The sequence below is a fragment of the Triticum urartu genome, chromosome 5A (genome assembly GCF_056163025.1).
Source record: "Triticum urartu cultivar PI428250 chromosome 5A, HENAU_Tu73, whole genome shotgun sequence".
NCBI lineage: Eukaryota > Viridiplantae > Streptophyta > Magnoliopsida > Poales > Poaceae > Triticum > Triticum urartu.
In genome coordinates this window covers 413005853-413017161 of record NC_141877.1, presented here as the reverse complement: position 1 = coordinate 413017161, position 11309 = coordinate 413005853, and positions in this window count along the sequence as shown.

The following is an 11309-nucleotide window of genomic DNA, read 5'->3' as shown; positions in this document are numbered from 1 at the left end:
ACGTTGCGTACGCGGCCGGTGAGCAGACCTAGCTACCTCCTTCACCAAGGTAGGAGCTTACGCAGTCCAACCCGGCGCGCGCCGCTCAGTCGCTGACGTCTATTAAGCTTCGGCTGATGTATACGACACAGAACGCCCATACTATGCCCACGTGATGGTTAGTGCTATCTGGCCAGAGGCCCCTCGGATCAAATATCCAAATCGTAGTGGATTAGGAACGCACGGTAACGAGTAGAGACTCACGATCGATGTGACCCCGTCGCCCCGTCTCGAGTACTTGCGGCAAGGGCTAAGAATGCCCGACCACGCCTCGTAAGTATCTCGCGGGCACCTTCTAGGTCAACCCGACTCCACATCACTCGCTATTAAGCTCGCGCGGGTACCCCTCAGGGTCGACCCATCTTTAGTAACATGGATCAGTGTAAAGTCATAGTAACCATAGTAACTGTGTGTCTAACACCAAGGGGAAAACCCGAGGAATCACCCCCGATGAATCCCACTCGATGTTATCATCAAGGTGAATGTAAGAGGATCCACCCTCGAGGTTCACACTTGAGGGGTTGCAGGACAGAGCGGTAACGGAAGTGGTTAAGGAGGAAATCACCCTCGATGACCTTGACCGTATAGCTACACTGCAGAGATCTCATCAGGAGTGATGTAAGAGGTTCCACCCTGGGCACTCGATGGTGACTCTGCAGAGTTGTACAACTAGGGGGGTGATGTGTGGTGTCGGGACCTGGACGTCGATCACGTTGATCGAGTCATCGAACATAAAGCGAGGCAACTGGGACAAGTTGGGGGTCACTGATGGATCACTAACCAACCTATACTAAGCAGTTTAGGATAAGCAGGTAAGGTATGAAAGCAGGTAACAAAAACAGGCTATGCATCAGAGTAGGATCATACAGAAAGTAGTAGCAGTTCTAATGCAAGCATGAGAGGGAAAGAAATGGGCGATATCGGAATGCTCAAGGGGGGTTTGCTTGCCTGGTTGCTCTGGCGAGGAGGGGGGTCGTCGTCGACGTAGTCGATCACAAGGGCAACATCGGTCTCGGGGTCTACCGAAGAGAAGAGGGGGAAGAAACAGTAAATATAAAGCAAACATAGCACCACAAAGCATAACATGGCAATAAGATGTGCCGGGTGTGACCTAACACGGTAGGAGGTGATACCGGCGAAGGGGGGAAACATCCGGGAAAGTATCCCCGGTGTTTCGCGTTTTCGGACGGATGAATCGGAGGGGGAAAGTTGCGTGTTCGCTATGCTAGGGATGTGTGACGGACGAACGGGCTGCGTATCCGGGTTTGTCTCGTCGTTCTGAGCAACTTTCATGTACAAAGTTTTTCCATCCGAGCTACGGTTTATTTTATAATAATTTTAAAAGATTTAAATCATTTTTAGGATTTATTTAATTAATTAAATCAACATTATCCAGAATAGTGTTTGCTGACGTCAACATGATGTCAGCATGACATCAGCAGTTGACCTGGTCAACCTGACAGGTGGGTCCCACCTGTTAGTGACACATTTAATTATCCAGTTTAATTAACCTAAACATGATTAATTAGGGGGGGTGGGCCCCATTGTCATTGACTAGTTAATTTACTAACAATAGTTAGCTTAATTAGTCATTTGGTTAAACTTAATCAGGATTAATTAGTTTAATTATCTGTTTAGTTTAATTAATCAAGATTAATTAAGTTATTAATTATTATTTTATTTATTATTCATTTTTTAAAACCTTTTTTTAACGTTCGGGGGCTGGGGCCCCACTGTCATTGGCCCCAGGGGGCTGACGGGCGCACGGGCGAAACGGCAGCGGGCGCCAGCCGGGCGACGGGCGCCAGGATCTGGCGCAGCCTAGCTGGCCCTGGACGCCGGCAGGGACTGAGGAGGTCGCAGGGAGGCCACTGGGCGCGGGCGCGCGCGGCGTACAGGCAAAGTAGGAACGAGGCGGCGCGGCGCACGGGGACAAGGGGCGCGAGCGCGGCGCAGGCGAAGCAGAGCAGCTGAAGCAGGGGGCGCGACGCGGGCGGGACGCGGGCGCCGGTGCGCGGCACGCGCGGCCACGAGGCCAGCAGGGGAGAGAGGGGACGCGGACGGGCGTGGTCCGCGCGCGGTGAGCGCGAGGCCACGACGTGGGACAGCGGCTAGCGGCGGCACCGGTAGCAGAACAACGAGCAGCAGGGGGCGGGACGCGCGAGCTTCAGCGCGGGCAGGCGCGGCGTTCGGGGCACGACTCGGCGCACGTATGGTGCGATGTGCGCATGCGTGCTGTGAACGGTGCCGACGATAGAGGGGTAGGAGGAGAGCTCATGGTGATGCGCAGGGACATGGGCAGCGGTGCTCGGGGAGGTTGACGGGGACGGCATGACGGAGAGGAGGCAACGAGGTCGGGGTGGCGCGGGGTTCCGGCAACGTCCGTGGAGCTCCGGGCGGCAGTGAACAAGGACGAGGCATCGACGTACGGCTGGTAGGGCGCGGCGTCGGGGCTCCCAGATCGGGAGAGGGGGGAGGCGAGCAGGACGGTGGTGGGGCGGCGCCGGCGGTGTTCGACGGGGCCGGAGCAACTGGCCCGATCCAGACGGGATCGAGCGAGGGAGGGGGAGTGGGGAACGAGGAGGAGTGGGGGGGGGGAGGGTCGAGCAGAGTGGGGTGTCGTGGGGGAGTTAGGGTTACGGGGAGGGAGTGACAAGGACGCCCGACTGGGCCTGGTGGGCCGGCCGATGCGGCTGCCAGCCGGGCCGTTCGGTCCAGCGTGGGGGGGTCTTTCCCCCTTTTTAGCATTTCCCCCTTTTAAACAAAAAACCTTCTCTGTTTTCCTTATTAAAGGGCATTTAAACACTTTTAAAAAAATTGGTTCCACCACCAAAATTAGTTAGGGATTATTTTCCACATGACGAACATTTTGGATTTCATGTTTGAGCAATTTTGGATTTCCCTCATAATTTGAATTTGAAATTTGACTTTGATTTTTCATCAAGTGACAATTAGCTCAGTAAGCATGGTGACCTGGCACCATTAATCGGTGATTACTGTAGCATGACACTGGGGGTGTTAAAGTTCAAATACGATCATGTTGACTGTCATCTACGGAAGATAGCAATTTATCGAGTTCCCAACCGCTCTTGGGGTTATAGGAATGCTTATATTGTCGCTATCTTCGACAAGCTTGTTGCCATCCTTCGTGGTTCGACTCGATGGATATTGCTCAAAAGTCAGTTTCTATACACGGATGAGTACTATGATGCAATTCAATACGAGGGTCCTGTGTTTGCTGCCACCACTCATCGCACTATTTTTGCATGGAATCCTCATGATTTCGGTACATTTGTATTCCACCGTAATTATAATTGTTTCATCCACATGCATGCAGGTTAGCTAGTTTCCCTTTACTAATTAACTTTCTTGTGTTTCCAAGGTCCTGTGAACATTCCACCACATATACTTGAAAATTTTATTCACGAGCATGAGGACGAGCAGGACCCATATACTCAGTGGCGCCTGGCAACTTATTCTGATGGATCACCTCTTCTTGTCTGTATACGGGGCACTCCTAATGTTACTAAGGAAGCAGATGTTGTCTCATATGGTCGCACTCTCCGGACCTATTCCAACATCCGTTGTAGGGTATTCGGGATGGATACTAGTGTACTAGTGCCAACACCTTCTCCCTGGTTCAGTATTGAAAGTCTTGGAGGAAACTCGCTCTTCCTTGGAAAAACTATCCAATGATGGTGGAAGGCGATCCAGCTGCTGCTCACACAACGTTACTACTATTTATGAGAAGCAACTGTATCTATACCTCGGACATTAATATGCTTCCCTACCATCCCAATATGGGTCCTGACATAGGCCGCTTCAGCCTTGATGATCAGTCATGCGTTGGTCTCGATATTGACAGTAGCTGGCCCTTCCCAGAGAATCACTTGTGGTTCAAAGCAAGCATTTCCAACGCCGACAAGTGGTTGAGCTGAAGTTCATTTCATCGCTTTGTTATTTGTTGTGTGAGAAAAACTTTACTAGAATGTTTTGTTGGAAACGATCTATAATCCAACGTGTATCCTCGTTGTCGTTGTGGGTTGATGACTGGTTGTATGTAATCAATGGTACATTTGCATATGCGTCCATGAACTCACGCCTGCTAGTGGTGTCCATATGAACAGTGCTAGTGATTTTAGTTGCAAAAATTAGATAGTGCTAGTGATTTGTAGCTGCATATTTTGACAAATCGCAGTGTTACAAGGTTGACAAATGTCAATGTTACTAGATAAACAAATGTCAATGTTTCCAGTTTGAGAAATGGCAACATACCCAAAATGACAGATATGCAAATCTTACCCAATTGTTTGTACGTGGTTGCACACAGGTCATGCAAAACAACCGTTTGTGTTGAAGGGATGCAGAAATCCTGCTCGCCACATTTTCCCTTGGCTTCCTAGGGAAGCTGTCGGTTTGCATACGGGTGTTAAAAATAAAACATTTGCGATGAGTGTTTTATATTTAAAAATCATTGATGTTTTTTAAAAAGAAAATCATTTGATAAGTCTGTACATTAAGAGAGAAAAACGCAAGTTCGTTCAAACCATATCTTTCATTCAGTCACACTGCGAATTTATATTCATATGATCGAGAATTCGAGATACAGTATTAAACCCCAAAAAAATATTTCCGGCGGCGGCGGAGGCGGCGTGCCGCGCTATCGTCGTTGTTGTCGTCCTCTAGGACGCCGTTGTTGAAGTCTTGAAGGCAGCACAAAACGTTCTTCACTTGTAAATCAAAGATCATGTCGTCACGCGATCCACGGGCGGGGCGCGGGAGGACGACAACTAGCGCCACTGAGCGGTAGCGGTCAACGGTAGCGTCCCATGCCGCTGAGGGGGGGGGGGCACGGGCACGAGCACGGGCGCGGCGGGTGCAGCCAAATGCACGGGACCGGTGCCGCGGTGGGTGGAGGGGCGCGCACGGGCGCGGCGGGTTTAGCCAAACGCACGAGGGCCGGGCACGGTGGGTAGAGGGGCGCGCACGGGCATGGGCATGGGTGCTGGCGCTGGCATGTACATGAGCTCGCGCGGGTCTGCGAAGACCTCGCTGACGCTCGCGGCTTCCTGCTCTCCGATAGTGCTCGGCGACCAGCCCGTCAATGCTACGGGGATGGTCGCTGGCGCGGACGCGGGGATGGGAGTTGGGACGGTAGTGGGGGTAGCAACCGCCGCGACCAGCTCGTTCTGGGCCATGTCCATGAGGCTCCATTCCTTCTTATTTTCTATCTCCTCCGGCTCGGAGTGAACTTCACCAAACTTGAAGACTAGTGGTAGATGATCATTTTGTGCCATGGCGGTGGAGGTCTGCAGGGGGGGGGGATGGGAGGCGAACAGTACTCGGGCGCCATTAATGGAGAGGAAGGCGGGTGGCCATGGAAGTCAAAGGGCTCGCTTCCCAGTGAGCCTGCATAGCGTATAGCTCGCACGCTTCCCGGTGAGCCTGCGCATTGGAGGACAGCTTGCACGCCTCTCGGTCAGCCTGCGCACCGGACTACGCTCACACGCCTCCCGTTTAGTCAAGGTCAAGCAGCTGTTTTCACGGCACCTCCTACAACCATTAAAACCAAGACAGGTGGCATCACGTGAATGGTTAACAGAACACACACGGTTTGAATTATACAAATGTCTGAGATATTAAAGTGGCAGCTATTTTTTTTAAATGCCTTTGTTGGCTATCATTATTCGAGTGCGACTTCGGACACTACATCATGTCCGGTGCCATTCCATGATAGGATGCCAGGTTTCATGAATTTCAGACGATTTTTGGATTTACTAGAATTTAAAAACCAGGCATCTCAATGTTTTGTCGGCAATCAACGGTGCCCTGGTGTTTGAAATTCATTCCCATTTCTTGCATGGGACCTAAGCATGCACCCAAGGACACATATTTGATTTTTCAACCAATTTATATGCACTAGAGCATGTGCATGTAGTTCAACTTGAATTATGCACGTAAATGCATTGAAAACTCAGTTAATGCATAAAAATGTCCAAAGCAACCCCAAAAAATCACAAAAATTGACACAACACTCCTGTTGTTCTATGTTGACACGAGAATTTTTTTGGAAGCAATAAGAGGCAGTGGATATCATTTCGTCCCCAAAGGTGGGACGTTCCCTACCGAAACCTTGATGCTTGTTGTGAGAAGCTCTGGTTTGTGAGAATCATATATCCAAACCTGCCCCAAACGGGACAAATTTTTTACCACGGCATGTTGATGCCGCTCCATGAAAGCATGCCAAGTTTCATGAATTTCAGACGAGTTTTGGATTTACTAGAATTTAAAAACGAGGCATCTCAATGTCTTGCCGGCAATCAACGGTGCCCTGGTGTTTGAAATTCATTCCCATTTCTTGCATGGGACCTAAGCATGCACCCAAGGACACATATTTGATTTTTCAATCAATTTATATGCACTGGAGCATGTGCATGTAGTTCAAATTTGAATTATGCACACAAATGCATTGAAAACTCAGTTAATGCATAAAAATGTCCAAACGAACCCCAAAAAAATCCCAAAAATCGACACAACACTCCTGTTGTTCTATGTTGACACAAGAAATTTTTTGAAAGCAATAAGAGGCAATGGATATCGTTTCGTCCCCAAATGTGGGACGTTCCCTACCGAAACCATCATGCTTGTTGTGAGAAGCTCTGGTTTGTGAGAAGCATATACCCTAACCTGCGCCAAATGGGTCAAATTTTTAACACGATATGCTGATGCCGCTCCATGATAGCATGCCAAGTTTCATGAATTTCATACGAGTTTTGGATTTACTAGAATTTAAAAACTAGGCATCTCAACGTTTTGCCGGCAATCAATAGTGCCCTGGTGTTTGAATTTCATTCCCATCTCTTGCATGGGACCTAGAAATTCACCCAATGACACACATGTGATTTTTCAACCAACCTTAGTGCATTGGAGCATGTGCTTGTAGTTCAAATTTTAATTATGCACATAAAATGCCTAGAAAACCTAGTTAATGCATAAAAAGGCCAAACGAACCCCAAAAATGCCAAGATTGAACACAACACTCCTGTTGTTCTATGTTGACACTAGAATTTTTTTGAAAGCAATAAGAGGCAACACATATCGTCCCGTCCCCAAAGGTGGTACGTTCCCTATCGAAACCATCATGCTTGTTGTGAGAAGCTCTAGTTTGTGAGAAGCTTATACCCGAACCTGCCCCAAATGGGACAAAATTTTCACCACGGCATGTTGATGCCGCTCCATGATAGCATGCCAAGTTTCATGAATTTCGTACGAGTTTTGGATTTACTAGAATTTAAAAATGAAGCATCTCAATGTTTTGCCGGCAATCAACAGTGCCCTGATGTTTGAATTTCATTCCCATCTCTTAGATGGGACCTAGAAATTCATGCAAGGAAACACATGTGATTTTTCAACCAACTTTGGTGCATTGGAGCATGTGCTTGTAGCTCAAATTTGAATTATGCACACAAAATGCCTAGAAAACCCAGTTAATGTATAAAAAAGGCCAAACGAACCCCGAAAAATTCCAAGATTGAACACAACACTCCTGTTGTTCTATGTTGACACTAGAATTTTTTTGAAAGCAATAAGAGGCAACAGATATCGTCCCGTCACCAAAGGTGGTACGTTCCCTATCGAAACCATCATGCTTGTTGTGAGAAGCTCTGGTTTGTGAGAAGCTTATACCCGAACCTGCCCCAAATGGGACAAAGTTTTCACCATGGCATGTTGATGTCGCTCCATGATAGCATGCCAAGTTTCATGAATTTCAGACGAGTTTTGGATTTACTAGAATTTAAAAACCAGGCATCTCAACGTTTTGCCGGCAATCAACAGTGCCATGGTGTTTGGATTTCATTCCCATCTCTTGCATGAGACCTAGAAATTCACCCGAGGACACACATGTGATTTTCATCCAACTTTGGTGCATTGGAGCATGTGCTTGTAGTTCAAATTTGAACTATGCACATAAAATGCCTAGAAAACCCAGTTAATGTATAAAAAAGGCCAAACAAACCCCGAAAAATTCATTCCCATTTCTTCCATTGGACCTAAGCATGCACTGAAGGACACATATTTGATTTTTCAACCAATTTGTATGCACTGGAGCATGTGCATGTAGTTTAATTTTGAATTGTGCACCTAAAATGGCTAGAAAACCAGTTTAATATATGATATGTCCAAACGAACCCTGAATAATTCCAATTCTTTTACGACACACATACAGTTGCATGTTCACTGCAGATAAAAGGTCTAGCAATTCAAACACCGTCCATTGCCGCTGTTACCCCATTTTGTAATTCAAATCAAGTAGATCCCACACAGTTCATTCTCACCAACCATGTGAGATGTAGTACAAAATATCTTGGAGCACCGTTGGTGTATAGTACACCTATGTCTTACGCGAGAAGGTGCGTCGGCTACAGTCCACAGCCGGCGTGTCAAGCACACTAGCTCGCTCCCCCAAAACTCCCGCCTCTGCATCCCTCGCAATCTCGAAAATATCTACCGCCTGGAAGGTTTTAATGTTTGATAGCACATGATTAGTATGTGCGGACCATGTGCGGTGTCTGTTACTCCTGCTCTGCTTCAGTCCCTTGGTTCAAATTTTCAGTAGCCCCGGCATTTTACTCCCACCTCTGCATCCCTCGCAATCTCCAAAATATCTGCTCGCCCTTGATCCAAATTTTTAGTAGCCCCGCCTTGTTACCCCCGCCTAGTAAATTTTCAGTTGCCGTAGTATTTCGTCATACACAACCTCTGCTTACACAGACATACACAGCCCTCGAAACCATTGGTAGGTCGCCGCCATCACCGGCGCCTCCATCCTCAACCTATGCTTGTGTGCCGGGGAGCTTGAGTAGCCAATGGCCAAAAAGAGGTTTATCGCGGCCTTTTTGCCTGACGCCGGCGAGGTGGCCACCGAGGTGTCCCCATCTCCTCCGCGGGCCCGATCTGCCATCGCCGGTCCCCTGATCTGCCCGCCGCCGCGCCCCTACGCCGGTTCGAGGACTTCCCCGTCCTCCCCCGGACTCGGCAGCCGACGAAGTCCTACTTCGGGGTCCGGCAGTGGGAGTGGGGGACGTGGGTCGCCGAGATTACAGATCGAGAGACCCACACCCGCCGGTGGCTCGGTAGCTTCCACACGGCCGAGCTCGCGGCCATGGAGTACGACCGCTGGCAGGTCTGCTACCACGGCACAATGGCTAGGCTCAATTTCCCCTTCGGCACATGTTCGGTCCACCTTTTTCCACCGGAGCTAGGGTGGTGAGCTCGGCTATGGCGCGGGAGGATCACGAGGCGTGGGAGCGTCTCGAGGCTGAGGCCGCCGACGAGGCCTACATGCAAGAGATCCGCCGGCAACACCCGGAGCTCGTGGAGGCGGAGCGGGTGATCTTTGCCAGCATGGAGGGCGGCGAGGTTATCGTGCTCTCCTCCGATGACGAGGTTGAAGGCGGGGAGGACGGAGGCGCGGAGGGCGGCGAGGTGATTGCGCTCTCCTTTGATGATGAGGTCGAAGGCGGCGAGGACGGCGGCGTGGAGGGCGTCAAGGAGATCGACGTCGACGAGTGGAAGAGTGCCTTCCCCAACGACCCCGACGACGGTACTGGACGGGACCCGGCTTGCGTCACACCGTACATGACGAGGAAGGATTGGCTCGACCTCTACTTCGACCGAAAGTAGTTTAGCTTAGTTTAAATTTATGTTTTATGTTCGGTTATGCAAAACTATCTATGTTTATGTTTGAATGCATTCTCCTTTCGGTTGAACCTGCTTTGAACTTGATCAAATTGAAGTTTACAACCTTAAGTTTAGGGGATCGACTAGAAAAGGCCAAAAATTGCTGGAGTATATATATATATATCCACTAAGGGTTTTAGTCCTTTAACTTTTTAAGGATCGCCTAGAGATGTCCTTATGACTTGTTTATTTCAGTTCTTCAAAATGTGATGCTCTATATGTGCAACTATTTGATGTGCAGTTCAATTTCATCAATAATAGTTTCAACAATACCACTATGAATTACGATATTTGGTTGCTGTCGGTGTCAAAACCGGCGGATCTCGGGTAGGGGGTCCCGAACTATGCGTCTAAGGCGGATGGTAACATGAGGCAGGGAACACAATGTTTTACCCAGGTTCGGGCCCTCTTAATGGAGGTAAAACCCTACGTCCTGCTTGATTAATATTGATGATATGGGTAGTACAAGAGTAGATCTACCACGAGATCAGAGAGGCTAAACCCTAGAAGCTAGCCTATGGTATGATTGTATGTTGGCCTACGGACTAAAACCCTCCGGTTTATATAGACACCGGAGAGGGCTAGGGTTACACAAGGTCGGTTACAAAGGAGGAGATATACATATCCATATTGCCTAGCTTGCCTTCCACGCCAAGTAGAGTCCCATCCGGACACGAGACGAAGTCTTCAATCTTGTATCTTCATAGTCCAACAGTCCGGCCAAAGGATATAGTCCGGCTGTCCGGAGACCCCCTAATCCAGGACTCCCTCAGTAGCCCCCGAACCAGGCTTCAATGACGATGAGTCCAGCGTGCAGTGTTGTCTTCGGCATTACAAGGCGGGTTCTTCTCCAACTTTCAAGTGTTCGTAAGCAGTGTCCGGCTCCATAAATGTTGAACCTCTTGGCTTCTGTGCCCAATAAGGGCTATCTCCCACGCGTCGAATGAATACGAGGCGCCAGGGCATTTTTACATTCGCCCCCCTAGCCAGATAAATAAATTGTCTATTAAAGGGATGGGGATTCTTAGATCCAATCCATATCATCCTCCCCTAGCGAGAATTCATCAGAGCGTGCTTCGGAAAGATCCATTCCAGCATGGCCGACCTCTGCAGCTCCTCCTCCCGCCCCCGTAGCCCTAAGCCCGATGATTGGGAGAGGTGTTCAGTCCCGCACAGTCGATTAGTTGAGCTGCAGACTAAGGGATTTCTCCCTCCGGTGTACATGGTGCCCGTTCAAGCCGGGCTCGCCACCTACAATGGCGGGGAGCAAGCGGAGAACTTTCCCTGTCCCTCCATGGGGGAACGGGTTTGCCTTGTTCCTTACTTACTAAGGGGACTCGGATTTCCAATTCATCCATTCCTCCGCGGGCTCCTGGAGTTCTATGGCCTCCAACTACACAATCTCACCCCTGCCTCCATCCTACACATCGCCGGCTATGTTGCTCTTCGCGAGTTGTTCTTGGGCTGCGAGGCTCATTTCGAGCTGTGGAAAAGGCTATTTTGCCTTGTCCCTCGCACATAGAGGGAAT